The sequence below is a fragment of the Cygnus olor genome, chromosome 4 (assembly GCF_009769625.2).
Source record: "Cygnus olor isolate bCygOlo1 chromosome 4, bCygOlo1.pri.v2, whole genome shotgun sequence".
Lineage (NCBI taxonomy): Eukaryota > Metazoa > Chordata > Aves > Anseriformes > Anatidae > Cygnus > Cygnus olor.
The window spans coordinates 4,798,820-4,817,085 of NC_049172.1; the positions used below are offsets into that span (position 1 = coordinate 4,798,820).

Here is an 18,266-nt window from a genome sequence, read left to right on the forward strand (position 1 = left end):
TTGTTGCTCTGAAGATCTATTCCATTTTTACTAACACTTGCTCATTAGAAGTAGCACATTTGAGCAGAGATATGGCCAAAAGGGATAGATATCTCCACTCAGAAAAAAACACAGAAAAGCTTTAACCATAGATTAAAATGGCCAACCTCAGACAACAGCAAGGCTTAGTTGAGAACAGTCAGGTGTATCACCATTGCAAGTACCTGAGAGGCATCAGTAGTTTCCTAGCAGCCTCTTGTGCCATTCCCAGTTTCTGGAGCTCAGCAGTGCCACCACTTACAGCCCCTCAGAGGTGGGGAGGCAGGCAGCCCCTGAACTCTGCACTGCACTGGTGGGGAGCCCAGCAGGCTTCTGGTGAATCCATGCTCTTGTTCCTTATGCGAACTTCCTGCAGCAGAAGGGAACAGGCTGTTCATCATTACAGTCAGCCACCATCTGTAGCTAAAACATCAGATGGCAAAAAAAATAGGAGAGGGGAGTTGCTAATCTCTTCCAACCCTATTTTTTCAACAAGACTGAGGTGACTTTTGAGACGTGAAGTGAAAGAAAAGATAACTGGGTTAGAGTGAAACTTCAGTCTACAGAGTCAGGTGGCCAAACGCATCCAATAGCTCATAGATGGCCTGTCTCTAGCAGGGTTCCAGCTAGAGCCTGTTCTTAAACACACCTTGAGAACCAAGCATTAGATGAAGTTATGTTTGTCTATGACAGAAGTCACTGGTTGATGCAAAATACCTTTCATACTAGCCAAATCCCAGAATAAAAAAGTCTGCAGGCAAGAAAACAACATTACACAGAAAAGAATGAAACTAGTAGCCCAAACTGAAACACCATTTCCAAATCCTATATCATTGATGATCACGATGAACAAACATTAAAAACAAAAATCTGCTCATCTGCTCAAAAATCTGCAAAAATCCAGCCCAACAAACGCAGATGTTTTTCTTAAGGATCTCTGTAGCCCATTCATGAAATTGGGCAATTACCTTACAGGGTTAATAACAGTTTAAGCTTGGGACTATTTCAAACAAACTTCTTCCAAAAGACCCAGAGAACAAAAAAATTAAAAAAATCCAAGACTGTGTATTTAATCCACAGCCTGAGTGGAAGCAATATGATTTGTGATTGGGATGTGACCGGAGTCATTGAACACATATCAGTATTAACAGAACTCTTCAGCCCCAAAATGAACTGGCAAGAAGATAACCAAGTGTCCAGCAGCTTGAGCCTTGTATTCTTCAAACACTATGCCAAGTACTCAAGAAGCTTAACATGATTTGGATCTCTACCTGTTGGTAGAGCAGGTCAGTCTTTCATCAGAGTCACAGACCTCTGAATATCCACATGCATTCTCAGCTGGTGGAGCAGAGCACATGTGGCGGCCTGTTTACCTGACAGTAGCCTACTTTGCAAAAATAGAATGTCCCTAGTCAAAAAACAACAAAAACTTGAAGGAGTTAGGTCAACTCCAGTCTTACAATGAACTGGGCAACTGGGAGGAGAGCATCGCTCATGAAACAGACAAAAGAAAACCTTCTGAGTATCTGATTTATTCCTTCACGCATTTCTTATTCTTTGGGTGTTATTTCTATACCAGTATTAAATATCCTAGGTTATGTCTCCAGCACTTCTGGAAATTAATCTAACAGAGTTGTCTCTAGCACATCTATACCATGCTTCAGTATGAAAAACCTGGGGACAATGGGGCTTTCACATTCTCAGGAATGCAAAAGCAACTTAGGATGCACTTCAGAATCTGTTCAGGAAAACCATTCCACAAATGCTCTTGTTCAACTACAGGAAATCATGACTGTTGCTCTGTTATGCCATTTGGCCCACCTTCAATTTTATTTTTAATACTTTTCAATAAGCTACTAGATGTTTATCAATGATAAAATGGAGAATCATTAGAATTCTGGTATAATTATTAGGATAATATATATGCAAAATTACAGATGAATGAAAGAGAAGCTAACACTAAGCAGATACAGTACATAGAATCTAAAATATCTCACTGCTGAGTTGCAATGGAGATGAATAAAGATAGACCTTTATACAGTATTTTGCTGGGGATAAATAATGCAATTAATCATGTGCTTATGAGTTTGGAGGAGAGAGAATATTATCCCTTCGTGTTCTGTACACTGGAAGCCTTAGGTTAAATATCATTTCAAAGTGTTTCTTGGCTGAATCTAGTATTCCGCTCTTTTGAGGAAAGTTGCTGGATCCCACTTAAAAGACTGATAATCCAGCAAAGAGGAAGACCACATTACCACAAGTGACTAAGAAACCCTCTGACTATCAATTAGTAGACAACATTAACCAACAGGCCTGGCAAACTCTAAAAAATGAGTTAGCATTATCTTATGGTAATTGCAGGACATGCTACTGTTTAAATCACACACTGAACATGATAGATCAGTTCCCAGTAAGGAAAATCTCTTGGGTATGTACTCTAAAACCCTCACTCACCACAGCAAGAAGTTTCACAATCTGTCCCTTACACATTGACATTATGCCTGAAGTTGGACTACGGCAATGAGTGATTTTTCAGGTTGGCAACAAAAAGGGAAGGACAGGATAGGATTCTGACTGCATCCATTCGAAAGACTTAATTTTCTCACAGTAGCGGGAAAAAAAAACATTTTGCTGGGCACTTAACTTTTTTTGTATGAAAATTTGTGAGTGCTCAGAGGGAAAGCAAATGAAGCAAAGGGACAAACCCACAAAACCGCAGAAGGCCAGCAGCAGCTGCATCCGTATCCCACTTAGAAGTGGACAGAGCACTCACCTGTCTCAAACCTCTTCTCTGCCTGAGGGACAATGAATCCTTACTACATACCTCTCACAAGAGCAAGCTGGCATAATGGTACCTGGTGCTACAGGAGACAGGGACCCAGGAAGATGGTGCTGGTGGGCACCACATGGTCTGATACCAACGAGGAACCACTCAGAGGCAGAAGCCAGAATAACCCCGCTGTGTCCTATAAACAGGCTTGTAGGGTTCAGCAGGGGTGGTGACTGCTTCTGAAATGCTTGGCTTTCACCAAATTACTAGTCTCTCATATCAAGTGCTTAGATAACAGTTGAGAAAGCAATAGTAGGATCAGCTATTTTGTCTGAACAGGCACCAAGACCACGACTTTCTGAGAGCAGGCCTCTACTTTCCACCTACCCTCACTACCCTCCCCTCCCTCCACCCCCAACCCATCTACCCAAAAAGCTTATTACAAGCCCTATAACTTAACCTAATACATGGAAAAAAACATAACTTGAGGAAAATACTCTTCTCTACATTTTCTCAGCCTACTCCTGTTGGTCCCCTCTGTGAGGAGACAAGCAATTCATAGGCTAACTCATCCCACAGGACCAACACCACACATCTGCCCTCAGAAAAGGTGCTGCCCACACTTCCATGAGCAAGCTGGCTGAAGACTTGCCTACTTGCATGGTTGTCAAAGCCTCCTGAGGTCTTTTCCTTCTGTTCTCATAGGAGAGGGATCAGTTCCCGCTCTCCACTTTTGGGAGATTAAGCCCTAAGGATAGGCTGCTGTATTATTAAAAATATCTTTCCAACTGTGTCACTCATCACACCGAAGTATTCCTGCTTTGGAGTTCCAGAAAGTCTTCTGTGATCCTCCCTCAGTATGCTCTAAGCTCCGGTGATCTGCAACCACCAGATAGCATTGATGTCCCCTAATGAAAACAAGCCCTTCCTTTTTCCTGGCTGTGAGGCAGACTCTGACTCAGCAGAAGCTACTGTACGGATAAACATAGTGGACCAGATTCTTCTTGACAAGAGCAGCCCTTTCACACCCTTCTGGCAATGCCAAAGGGCCCCGATGTGATCACAAATGTGCTTTATACCCACTTTAAGGTCCCGTTGCAGTGCCAGAAACATGTGAGGAAGCCTCAGAATAAATGAAATCAGGCCCGGTAAGGACAGAAATGCTACAATGGTATTTCTGTGGGAACTTTCCCAAAAGTCATCTCCCACTGAAACTCTACGCTAGGCTGATGCTCATTCTACTGGTCACATGTGGTTCCCAGATCTTTTCAGTTCATCAGCCTCTGAACATATGTGATGGCGTCTCTGTGTGGTGGAAAAAAAAAGAAAAAAGGTGGCTCCGCTTCCAACTCCACAAAGGATATGAGCAAACTGTGTATGCTTCTGCAGCCCTTGTCAGTCAGTAAAATTAGATCCTTACAGCCCTCTCGCTTGAAGACATGTAGCTAGCTAAACATCAGGCAGTGCAGGGCTGTATTTGAGGCATGAGTACAGCAGCAGAACAATAAGAAAGCTGGACTGGTTTCTGGCATTGCCAGGATCTTTCTGATAGCTGGTAATCTCAACCAGCAGCAGCGAACAGAGTACAAGGATTGTGTGGAGATATAATAGGCACTTCTCAAATTATTAATTCTAATATATATAGTATTTTCTTTTTATGACCTCTGGTGAGCTTTAAATAAAACATAGCAACAAAATACCTGCATTTGTAATTATTTTTAAGTATATATCCATGGCTTTGTTTTTCTTGCTTGCTTTTGAGTTTTAAGATGAAAGCAAACAGCCTGGGGTTATTCTGAGGAGAATCTAGGTATATGAAACTTTTGTTAATTTTACCTATAGGAAAAATAGCCTACTTTTTTCCAAACCTTCAAAATAAGGTTTCATACTACTACCAATGCAATATAATGAACTGATTGTTTGGGAAGTGCAAGAGGGGCTAATTTTCCAGAGATTGCTAGTGCCGTCTGTGGTGCAATAGGGTACCTTCTAAATGCTGAAGATTACACTCAAGCCTTTTAGAGCACTGCTGCCATTCCATGCAAATTCCTTTGCTAATTTTATATCAGAAACATTTGCAGCGATCTTTTTAACCTCTGTCTGTGTTCCCAATGAGAGGGAAGCTGACTGAAAAATGTAAAGAGACCAATGAGCACATCTATGAAATTTAAACTGAGGACCACCACCACCCCCCCCCCAAGATATATTTGTCACTTTTGACATTTGCTGACTCTTTTCCTTTAAAATAAAAAGTCAAGAGCTTTAAAGAAAAATTAGGGAAAGCTGCCTGAAAGGGTTAAACTTTTTCCCTACAGCTTCTCTAAGCGGAACTGATATTCTTAGTCTGACTTAAGGATATGGAATAGAAAGGCTGCCAACATCTGTTGTGGTCAGAGACAGATAAAAGAGACTAATTCAGAGCTGGAAGAACCCATGTACAGCATTCTGTGTTGCATTACCCTCTGCATAAAAGCACGCAAAATAGCATTTGATAGTATGGAAGATAGGTGCTCACCTAAACTTCTTCACCATAGGGACCTAGGAGTTTCACACATACGTAAGTTCCCTCATCACCACAGAGAGGGAGAGAAAGCACAACATGACACATTTAGCTTCTGACTGGGGAACTCTGGGGCTGAGAATATTTCAGAAACACTGAGTTTATAATCACACTGCTATGTAATAGGACCATATGAATGAAACAGAAAGGAGAGAGGTGATTTGGGAGCTCACAGGTATTGGGAGCAATATCAATTTAGCCTGCTGGACATTAAAAACTTAGCACAGAACAAATTAGGATACTAATTAACTTTGGAAGTGGATTAGCCCAAACTCCATGAAGGCACTCAGAGCAAGAGGATCCACAGAGGCTTGAAGAGCTAATATGATTTACAGTCACACCCCAATTCAGTTCTTAAATGTACTTCATGTAGACAAGCCTTCAAATTACTGTAATCAGCAATTATTTCCAAGGAAACCAATGGCATTATGACAGTATATAACAGGCATACAGTCAAAATCAGGCCTATAGACTACAAACTGCAAAACAATTACATCCATCTCTATTTACTTTTGCCAGGATTGATCTCACTGTAGGACAGGAACTTCAATATCTGAAGTGCAGTTTGAATGACAGCCATTTTACTGCAGGAAAAGAACATTTTACATACAGGCAACTTAATTACATTACGAGTGAGACTACAAGTGACACCAAATGTGTAAAGTCTAAATGCTCTTCTGCTGTGAGTTCTGCTGTCCTTATTCCAAACAAGCATCCAGCTTGCCTCTTTCATAGTAAAGCAAGATTTATACCTCACCTTTTGTATGTATCAGTAGCTAGGATGCACATGGAATTAAAACTCCCTGTCAGGAGTGGGTGTTGCTTTTAGGAGCACAGAGCAGCAGGAGCCAGAGGCACTGGGCCCAGCTTCTGAGAAGCGTAGAACTAAAGAAGTCCTGCCCTAATTTCTGCTCCTATGAGGTGATCTAGTCCTTACTCTAATGGACAATTGAACTAAGCAATATTTCTTTTCACCACTTACACCCTGACATACCCCTAAAAACATTTCCCTTAGCTTTCAGAAAACATGCAGAACATTGGCAGATATAGCATCACCAGTCAAAACTCTACCAGTTTAGAGAAATTCTCCTTTAGCTACCTCCATCCATTTTAAAATGTTCTTTGCACATCTTGGCAGTTAGAGAACTTCACCAAACATTTCTTGCTTGATATAACAAAAGAGAACCAGATTATGAAGCACTGGCTTACATCTGCACTAGATCAATAATTAAGGATTCTTAACATAAACGCCAGTTTCTTCTCATAGTTGCATAATCATGCAAGCCTTTCACAAAACAGGTGTAAACTTACAAGCTGGCTTTGTGAACTCATTCCTTCATTGCTGAACTCTTAATTAAATCTGATTTTTCAACTTATAGCACATTTATGTGTTAAATATACAAAGAATTATTAAATCATACTGCGTTTTTACCACCATTACAAATACACATTTTTTGCAACATTAAAAGCCTCCAAATGTTCTAAATTATTGTTAAGTATTTAGTCACACTTTTTTCCCCCCCAAATATAAGTATGTTTTGAATAACTGATCTTTACTTCAGATGCATGGAAATCAATGATTTAAAACATATTTTGAGGTTTAAACAACTACACCATGATTACCTCTTCCGTAATCTCAGACTGCATATATCAGAATCAAGATGCACACTGGCAAAGACATCTCACTATAGCTAAATGAAGCATCTGATACAGCTTTTAGATCCCACTGCATTTCTCAGTTGCTAAACAATATGCCCAGTAGACTAATAGCAGTCTGTGCAAGGTCCGATCCCATGGGATTTTGCCATCCAAAATCTGCCAGCCTCTAGATCTGTATTTCTATGACTGTGAAGGCAGCTCCCCATAAGGGGACATGGTTTGTGCAAGAAGTAGGAGGATTTTGTACACCACACAAGTTCTTCATGTTCCACAGTCCAAAATAGACTTATCTGGAGCCAATTGAATGTAATTTATACCAGACCCGTGCTGGAATGACTTGCACTCTTGCGGCTCTTCAGATGTATATCCAATAGGGAGCTATCACTCTGCATGAGTTTTAATACAGAGGTCCAAGTACAAAATCCAGTACCCTGAGACACCATGTGGCTTAGGAGCTTTCCTTGAGAGAAGCAGAGCCAATAGCTCAGCATCCAGGTTATATACATTATGGAGTTCTTCCACTTGTAACAGGTATAATATGGGTTATTTTCTTTTTAGGATTTGCCAGTCTTCTTCAGCAAATAACAAGGTCAAATAGTTAATCACTTTTTCAGCCTAAAAAGTTTTCAACTTAACTATTATTTCAGAAAGACAGGCCTGGTCCTTAGAGATGCTGAGCATTGGCTACGCTAATGGAACAAATGCATAAGGAACATACAATTTTCTTCTGAATCTGTACAGCCCTCATAGCCTTTTTCACAGTGCTTATAAGCATGAAATTCCAAAGACACTATACAAGTCTTGTACAGAACTGGACACGAGATGTATAGATTACATGCATGTAACCTGAACAACAGTTTGTACATAATTAAATACACCAAAATTGAAATCTCATTCTAAAGAGTTTTGTTCTCTTTACTATAGAAAGGTCTTCTGCATATAATCTGGAACAGGCAGCCGAACAACTACGTTGTACTCACCAATATGAGCTGTGCATTCTTTAAATTTACTTCTCAGACAATTTCAATACTGATCCATTCTGCAGCTGAAAAATAAGGAAGTGAGAAACCACTTCTGATGTAAACAACCAGCATGAAGCAAGAATAGTCAGTAAAGAATATCCACTGTCTTTGAAAGAGCAGTGCTTCAGAAAGCATACACTGAAGGTATGTCTTTACTGCACCCTGCAATGCAGTGAAGCTTTTAGTGAAAAAATTCCCACCCATACCAGAAGCAGCCCAGGCAAGGCAGCATAAAGCTCAGCAGGTGACCTCCTGATACTCACTGAAAGAGACCCACCATAAGAAGAATTTAGTTTAGTTGCAATTGCAGCACCTAGAAGTCCTTAACATAAAGAAGTGTGACATTCTCATTACATTTTCCTTCAGATTGATAGGATCAGCTTTTGTGCAACACTTTCCAAATATTAATATATAGAAATTAGATTATATTCACCTGCATGTACACCTTAGAACATATCACTGCTGTACTATCAAAAGGCAACTTTTAGCAGCCTCGCAATAGCACCATGTCCTCACTATATGCCTGCATTTCAGCAGGGGGATGAGATGCTTTGAACCTAATGCTACAAAGTCAGTCAGTGAGGGAGCAAAGAGGCAAACTTACACCTGCAACACCATAGGTCACAACCCTGATTTCTAGAGCAACCATTTTCCTTGGACACAGGGAAGGAGTTCCCCTGTACTTTGGTGACCGCAGTCCGTAAACTGCGAAGGGAGACACACAGCTTGTGGGGTAGCAGAGCAGCAGGAAATTCTTCACTGAAATTAAAACAAGTAGATTTTCACTGCTTAAACATACAAATGGTTTATACATTACTGCAACATGGCAGGATCATATTAATTTTAATAGGCCTCCTCCCCACTGGAAAGCACTAGAGATCTTTCCTGGATATTTTTTGCTAAAATAGCTCAAATTGTTACACTGTCAGGCATGGTATCAGTGTTTAAGGCTCTCCTGTTGCAAACACTCACCCACAAGCAGCAGTCTCACCTGCTTTGATATTTATCAATGATAGGAAAGCCCTTTTAAATCCTCACAGCAGAAGAAACAGTGTAATGACCCTAAAGTCAGGGAAATGTAGTTACTGATTAGCAACAGCCCAAGAAAAACAAGTGTCTGCAGGAGAAGAAAAAAAAAAGGCAGCCTGAGGACCTTCAGAAGTTTATCTCAAAGACATCTGAAAGCCCAGAGAGTATTTTTGTTTGCTAACAGTGCAACTATGAATGTGTTTTCCTCAAATGCCTGTGCACCAGCACCTCATTTCAGTCCCCGCCTCTCATGAGGAGATTCACAGCAGCCATGTTTTACCTGCCCTCACCAGACACCTACCAACCACCCTCCTCCAGAGTCTGCCACAAGGAAGGAATAACATCCCACCCCAGGACAGCAAAGCTGGGGGGGGCAAGGAGGATTTCAGACATTTTCTGCTGGTTTTTGCTGTGCCCACGCAGCTCCCTCACTCCCTCAGCAGCACACCTCAGGCCAACACCAGGCAGTCATTATCTGCTCTAGGCCAGTCACAGCTGGTTCAGTCAGCAGCATGAGAACTCTGCTACACACCAAAACCTGACCATTGCCCCCCAAAATCATCACCCCCAAACTTGAAAACACACACTGCATCCCTTTGTCTCTTCCCAGACCTTTTCACCAAAAGTTTTACCAAAAAGGCAGCAGCCACAGGGTGGGAGACACTCCTTGCTCCCCCTCTTCCAAAAGAGCAGATACTTCTGAAGGCTGCTGGGTTGGTGGAACTGTTTCTAGGCTATTAAGTTGGTGTAAGTATTTGAATAGCATTTTGCAATATATTAATAATATTAATATATGCAGATATATTTTGGCTTTATTCCCCCACACTGCATCTAAGGTGTATAAGCTGGTAGGAATATCAGCTTCAGGAAAGTGACAAATATTATTACTCTCACAAAACCACACATTGAAATATGAGATGGCTATGAAAAACACAAGCTTGTTGTAGACCATCGATATTTTGATTAAGTTAAAATAATAACATCCATTCAACACAACAGCCTGTCTCTAACAGCACCTCTACTTGGCACCAAACAGTCATAAGAGTCAAGAACCATATCTTAAAAGCCTTGCATTTAAAAATAAATATATATATATATTTCTCAAAGAAATCTTGCAGGATCAGTAAATATTATGCTCTCACTTCATAGACAGATAGACTTCTCTGTGCCTTTTTAAACAGGCATAGACAAGGCCTGCAAAGTTAGAAAGTAAAAGCTCTAGCAAGACTGGGGATTAGAGTAAAAAAAAATATGGAGAGTTTGCCTCAGTTTTTCAACTAAGCATTTAATCAAAAAATACTATTTCTATTCAAAAGACACTTAAACAGCTCAGATGTTTCCTAACGTCTCTTCCATCATAGCCCCAACTTTCCTCCGTGTTGCAACATCTTCTCCCTTAGCAAGGAGGCAGCAACCATACACAGCACAGCAGGGAAGATATCTAGTTTCCCAGCCACTCTTTTAAAGTTTCTTTTGCCACCTGATGTGAGAGACAGCTGGGATGAACCTTCCAGAATTGCTCCACCCAAAAAAACTAGGCTGAATAATTGATGTAGGCCTAATGACTGTCAGAGTGGGACCAAAGAGGCAATCAATCTTCCAATGCAGCAGCAGTTTTGCCTGCTAAATAGAGCAGTAAAGTTTTGCAGAAGGCCTAAAAGAGAACTGTAGCAAGCTCGTTGCAAGGCACCTGTAGAAACCCTTCCAATCTTCCGCAAAAAAAAAAAAAAAAAAAAAGCTGCTCCCTCTCCTCCATTGGAAACACCTTCCCAATTAAGTGCTGCTTGCAGTCAAAATGATGTTGGTACTTTGATGACACAGATCTTTCATGAACAAACAAAGATCATGAAAACAGTCAAGAGTTGTCAGATGATAGGGAAGAGCAAACATTTCCCCATGGCAAGGAAAAAAAGCTATCATCATCAGCCTAAAAAGACAGGGGTTGATTTTTGTTTACAATACTTGAATATGAGAGCAAACTGGGCCACCCATTTAGAGATGGATTCTGCTCCTTGATTGCACAGTTATTTTTAACTTCTGTGTTTTTATAACAAGTCTGGCTATGAACTTTGCTACAGTTCCTCATACAAAGAGAATTCATAGACTTTCAGCAAGACTGCTGTATTTTAGATTAGATGGCAATTTTATTTGAAAAGTGACAAAGAAAAAAGTGGCTTCTCTAGCTTGGCAGATCTGTGCCCTGTGCGTATTCAGTTATAATTTATTCATGCTGGTGATGAAATACATTCCCCTGGTTTTTAGTCACTCAACCCTGCAGAGCTGGTGGAACTCAGAGAGAGAAGAGCAACCGCGTTTAAGGGCTTCCCAGAACATATCTGTGTGAAACTTGAATGTTTTTTATTTATTTATTTGTTCGTTTGTTTCTAATTTGGTTGTGATTTCTGTAGGTAGAAAGTACAGGTGGATGTTCTCTACGTCAACCCAACAGAGGTAATGTGCATCTAGATGTTTGTGCCATCAAGTCCTGCAGGTGTGGCACATCCCAGGACTGTGACAGGCTCCACACAAATCCCCGAGCCCCCTAGTTCCTGGGAGGTACCAGGCAGAGCAGCTGAGTGGGTACATATCAACTTGGCAGAGCATTGTGCACCACCGTCAAGGCACAGTGATGTAGCTGTCATCAGCCTGGTGTCCCTCAGAAGGGTGGCCCCACTGCACAGGCTCTGTAGGCTGCATGTGTGTGTAGTGCTATCCAGGAAATCACATTAAAAAAAAAAAAAAAGAAAAAAAAAAAACATGGAAGCTTTGATGTTCTTTGGTCTGATTTCCTCAAGTAACAGCAGAATTGCTTGTAGTACAAAGTGGTGAAAAATTTGTGGCTCAGACTTTTCACCCTGAAAGCCGCAAGACCTGGTTTCTACCAGGTGATTTTGAAAATAATAGTAATGCATTGGAGGTGTTCTCATTTCTGACCCTTAGGATGTATGCCAGTTATCTTGCCAAGCCTCTTCTGTATGCAAACCTGGAGGCTAGAAATTTACTTTTAAGGAAGACCTATTCAACTAGCAGTATGTAACGCACTATGAGATTTGCCATGAAGAAAAATCTATGAGATTCTGACATAAATCTCTTGTCTCCAAAAGCAAGGGCTTTGAACAAAAGTTGTGAGATTTATGACAAAAAGCACCAGGGCTGTCAGCAAGGCATATAAAAATGCTGTTGAGGTTAAGCAAAAGCTTTACAAGACGTAGGTCTGCAAAGTAAGCAAGGCTACATTTTGGCCATAGAACCACCTCTGCCATTCAGCCCTTTGCCACAACAGTCAGCTCTGCCTCTTCCTGCTTGGAAAGCCCAGTGCAAGCAAACTTGTCATGGAAGTCACAATTTCAACCAGTTACCATGTATATCGTGTAATGCTTAGGCCTCCCTCATTTCACACAGTATAGGTCAGTTCCTCCATCTGTTACATCACGGGAGAAAGTCATAGAATCATAGAAACACAAGGTTGAAAAGGACCTACAAGATCATATAGTCCAACCATCCTCCTATCACCAATACTACCCACTAAGCTACTAAATCCTATCTCGTAGCACCTTGTCCAGCAGCTTCTTGAACACTGCGAGGGATGGTGACTCCATTACCTCCCTGGGCAGGCCATTCCAGCCCCTGACCACTCTTTGAGAGAAAAAGTTTTTCCTGATATCTAATCTAAATCTCCCCAGGCACAACTTGTGGCCATTTCCTCGAGTCCTATCATTAGTTATCTGAGAGAAGAGGCCGACCCCCTCCTCATCACAACCTCCCTTCAGGAAGTTGTAGAGTGCAATAAGGTCTCCCCTGAGCCTCCTCTTCTCCAGACTAAACAACCCCAGCTCCCTCAGCCGCTCCTCACAGGACTTGTGTTCCAGGCCTTTCACCAGCTTTGTAGCCCTTCTCTGGACACGCTCCAGGGAAGTTCCAGGCCTTTCACCAGCTTTGTAGCCCTTCTCTGGACATGCTCCAGGGCCTCGATGTCCTTCTTGTAGTGAGGGGCCCAAAACTGAACACAGTACTCAAGGTGCAGCCTCACCAAAGCTGAGTACCGGGGTATGATCACCTCCCTGCTCCTGCTGGCTACTCTATTTCTAATACAAGCCAGGATGCCATTGGCCTTCTTGGCCACCTGAGCATACTGCCAGCTCATGTTCAGCTGAGCATCGATCAACACTCCCAGGTCCCTTTCCTCTTCACAGTCTTCTAGCCACCCTGCCCCAGGCCTATAGCACTGCACGGGGTTACTGTGGCCAAAGTGCAGGACCCAGCACTTGGCCTTATTAAACCTCATCCCATTCACCTCAGCCCAGCAGTCCAGGCTATCCAGATCCCTCTGAAGGGCCACCCTACCCTCAGGCAGATCGACACTACCTCCCAACTTGGTGTCGTCTGCAAACTTACTGACTCAGGGTACACTCAGTCCCCTCATCCAGGTCATCAATAAAGATATTAAACAAGACAGGCCCTAGTACCGACCTCTGAGGGATGCCACTTGTAACGGGACACCAGCTGGACTTAACTCCATTAACCACAACCCACTGGGCATGACCCTCCAGCCAGTTCTTTACCCAGAGAAGAGTGTATCTGTCCAGGCCATGGGCAGCCAGTTTCCCCAGGAGAATACTGTGGGAGACCATGTCAAAGGCTTTGCTGAAGTCTAAGTAGACTACATCAATAGTCCTTCCCTCATCTACCAGTCTGGTCACACGATCATAGAAGATGAGGCTGGACAAGCACAAGTCCACTTACTCGAGCAAGGGAGGTCTAAGCTTGTCATTTGTAAGAAAATCTGTAGATCCAGTCCCATATTCTAAAAATGCTCCTGCCAAAAGACACATGCAGAGAACAGAAGGGGAGCGGTCCTTCCTATCCAGAGATATGTGGGACACCCTGCTTTTAGGAGAAACAATGCTCCTGCAATGTGTTATGTTTGGGGGTATGAAAAAGTGCTATTCCATCAGGTAAATGACACAGATGACAAAGATGCAGCAGAAAAATTTCTGCCTTCCCAGTGGCTCCCTCCAGAGTCTAGATTTTAGCTTCCTAAACTTTAGGGGAAAGTTTTACTTGGAGGAGCACAGGGGTGTTGATGGGTTGTTGTTGTTGTTCTTGTTGTTGTGTAGTATTTTTTCATTGGTACTGAATTTCAGTAGATTCCCTAAGATAGAAAAGTTTAGAAATCAAGCAGCCAAATATATAAATAAAAAGAGAGAGAAAAAAAAAATGATGTCACCCTCAAGCAGTTCCATCAAGGGATGACATTTTAAATCACATCATGTCTCACACCCATTTCTTAGTGCAAAATAAATCACTTGAACAGAGTGCAAGCCAATTTTTACTTTAAAAAATGTTGTGTCCTAAGGCTCTCTTCTTGAACTTCAAAAGCGTACTTCATAATTACTCTACCTATCAAAGGAAACTCAATATTTCACCTCCAACCTCCCTCTGCTTGTGTTATAATTTTTAATTGTTAATAAATTATATTAATTTTAAACTGGTTATTCTCTCTCAAAATTACATATTTCAAATGAGTATGGAAAGTTATTTTAAATTAACATATTTACCTTAAAATTATATTTTAGTAATTTGTTTATGACTTTTCTTCCCTATTAATTCTTATATTAGGATTTCAACCTTGGGATACCCCATTTAATTTTATTTGAATACTGCTGTCTCAATTTAAGAGCCTAAATCTATTTCACAGAGCTTGAGATTTCTAGAAAACAGGTATTTTTGTTTTGTTAGCATAGTTATATACTTTAGTTTGGAGGCATCTCTATGCACTGCATGGGCTTCTGTCATCACAAGCTTAAGACACAGGAGGAAAATTTGAAGTCATATTTACCATCTAAAAGCGGCTTTTGCAGGTGTGTACAGCACTTGTAAAGAATATGCATATCAGTATTTCTGGTGGGGCTATATTATTTTCTTTAGCTAGCAGATATATTACTTAACGCTCTATCCTAGCAAATGCATTCAAGAAGGGTAGACACGGCATCTACTGCAGATGCACTCTTTTCTGTAAAGGTGAGTCTCTAAAGGTGAGGGTGCTTCTGGATAAAGAAAGCAAAGTTCCTGTGTGTATTAAAGAAAGCAAAGTTCCTGTCTGGTAATAAAGGCATCGTTCTTAATAGTGTTCAACAGCCAGCATTTAGGAGTACTCACTGTTTTTTCAAGGCTGGTCACATGCTTAAATGAGCGAGTAACTACTGCAAAATGGTAGAAAAAAGCCAGCATGCCAATTTTAGTATTATATATAGCAATGCTCTTCAAACTCTAGCACATGGCAATTACCCTCATGGCAGGACCAACCAAAATAGGTGGCAATGACCTGCACCTGACAAGGACCTGAGGTGGGACAGAGGCAGAGAAGTTCATGCCCAAGTGATGTTGAGTTTGCCTCTTGGGCTCCAAGAGTCAAGCAGAACTGGAGCACATGGCAAAGAAACAAAATGCACCCAGTTGGTGAACTCAACTACTTGGCTGAACAAACAATTCCCCCATTAAAAGGAAAACCTTCTCAGATATGCTTTTGGGATTCCTGGGCAGCCCATGGGAAAGAAAAACAAAGCAGAGACTGTCTCTGGATAGTAAGTTGTGAACGTAACGTTAAGCACAATGTATACAGGACGCTGTTCAGTGCCAAATAGATACCCCCATAGCCTGCAGTTTTCAAAACTAAATAAATACTGGGACTATCTCAACATCCCTGTGTTACAGAGCCACATACAAAAGTATTTTTTTTTTCCAATTATCGGTAGACAACTGCAAATTGTCCATGTTCAAAGAACTCTGGCTATCTAAGGTGTGAAGCAGTCAGTACCTCAGAGATTGCTCCACACTAAACCTGCCACATTTTGTCACCTTTCCCTCATTATTCTGCATACACAATAGTCTTCCCATATGAAAGAAAACCGGGTTTTGCTCGCTCTTTAGTCATTTCTCTGTTCAAAATGAAACCCACAGAGTCAATTACTTTTTGTGAGTTCTTATGACACCCATTGCTGGTAGATCATGGGAAGACTAAATTACAGGAAGAAGTACAAGCAAAGTAAAGCAAAATAGTTTCAGACCAAATTTACACTCTTGCATAAATCTCAATACATACTCCCAAGTTCCAGCTCATCGAGATGAAAATGCAGCTCCTAATTCTTTCCATATGCCTCAGACAAAACGTTATGAATGAAGCATAGCTCCCCGTCCCACTTTGTTCCCTTCCAGCGCAACCCATCCAACTCTGGATCGACCCGCTTGGTTCTAGCTCCATCTCGTCTGCTTGGTCAAGGCAGGCCAGGGAGCCGTGCCAGCAAAGACGCTGCGCTCCTCCTCGCTAAGGGGACGGGCGCATGAGGTAGACGGCAGCATGTGCTGGAAGGCTCAGAAGTCGACACGTGCTCTTCTCCAGCAAAAAGGCAGAGGGAGGGAATGCAAGGAACGGGGCAGTGCAGTTCCACTCTTTCATGTGACGAGGGCTTCCAGAGGAGCGTGTTGCAGCCAAAGGGAGGCACAGAAAGCTTTCTGGATATTCTAATTTATTTCTAATAGTTGTATTCATTTAAGGAGCAATGCGTTTTCTCTTGAGTCTGGCATAGCCACTGGCTGAAGCAACAGATGTACCACTCTGATGATCCTGAAGAAGGGAAAAACATCTGTCTGAGGTAGCTTTTTGGGACTCTGAGGACCAAGTGTATAAGCCTATGGGAACTTCACAGGCACTTGAAGTCCCAATTTATTCATTGTTGATTTATTTATATACCTTTATGCAAGAGCCTTGGTGGTACACAGCAATGTATATAGAAAAGTTTTAGCATATAAATTAAATTTTAAGACATCGAGTTACAAAAAAAGAAGAGGCTTTAGGTATCTATGAAGTGGCATGTCGTTAGACATTTGCGTATTGAGGCGGGCATCTGACGTTTTATAGTATACACAATTGACACATCTGGGAAAATGCATGCACTGCCAGCTAAAATGCCTAATCTCTTCTTTAGCACATCTGTGGTTTAATTACAAAACTCAGCGAACAATTAAAATTCAGGTCAGCACACAGCAGCAATACCATCCTTTGATGTGGGGTCAGTATTGGTCACAGTCCTGTTCTCATTATATAGGTTAATCAACTTAGTGGAGTAACTATGACAGGACTGACCAGAAATCCATGTAATTACCAATGCTCTGAGAGCAGTGGCAAGCAGGGCTGTTTTATTTGTTCGATACACAAATATTATTTCTTCTAAATAAAAACCAGCTAGAGATCATAGATCCGGAGCTGTTGCTCTGAGGCAGATTTGTTTATTCGGCGAATAACTCATTACTGCTGTCACTCTCCTTATTGCTATCCATCTGCACGCGCCCACGCGGCAGGGCGCGCACCCCCCCAACACACGTGCGAGCACACACCCACACGGTAGCCTTAATCTTGTAATTAGATTTGTACTGGTGACTACTTCTGCCCCTGCAGCATCCCACTGGCTGCAGTTGGTTGTGCTCTGCACCGACTTGCAAAGCCACCGCACAGATCCGGTTGCAGCAATTTAGGATGAAACAACGCACACATTACTTTTTGTCTCGGAAAGAGGAAGGCACCGTGTGACACTGGCACGGAAGGGAGTGGGAATGTATGTTTGTGACTGACCCAGTCACCTCCACCCATTCATCCATCTCACAAGAGCTACTTGTTGTCATCGCAAATTTGGGGGCAACTTTCATCCAGCACCAATTTAATAGAAGCGGATTGCTGTGGCCAGATCAGATGTTGCTTTCTCTTGCCCAGATGTAGATTCTCCTTGATACCTAAATAAAGTAAACTCACCCCAAACCTCCGACAGGTAATCCTGAGTCCAGCTTGAGGGATATAGCCATGGCCCAAACATCCAAACCCTCCACACAGGAAAGCAGAAATTCCTGCCGGCTTTCTGGTAGGATGCACAGTGCTTGCTGCCCGGCCCAGAAAGCCAGGAGTTATCAGGCTGCTCAGCCTGGGATTTTCGCAATAGGCACCCAATTCTCCCTGAAATGAGAGTGACAGTTAGGAGGTTTGAGCTGGGATTTTTGCAACAGTCACCAAACTCCCAGGGAAATTCGGTGAGAGCTGAGAGTTTTGATCCCCCACATGAAAGTTGACAGGAAATTAATATGCATTTCAGTGGGGGTAGGACTAGGTCCGGGTGCCACACTCCCATAAGCTCTTTTGAAAAGCACAGCCTTAAAAGGT

General features: G+C 42.0%; 1 long non-coding RNA gene across 2 annotated transcripts in view; it reads right to left on the reverse strand.

The window, feature by feature from the left end:
* The window catches only part of LOC121069107, a 115,916-nt gene that overhangs the window by 85,963 nt on the left and 11,687 nt on the right, over positions 1 to 18,266 (reverse strand). For both annotated transcript variants that reach the window (XR_005819263.1, XR_005819264.1), the window contains 2 exons: positions 17,865 to 18,062; positions 7,988 to 8,052 (listed from right to left, as the gene is read on the reverse strand). This is a non-coding gene — a long non-coding RNA (uncharacterized LOC121069107). The remainder of the gene's footprint in view (positions 1 to 7,987; positions 8,053 to 17,864; positions 18,063 to 18,266) is intronic.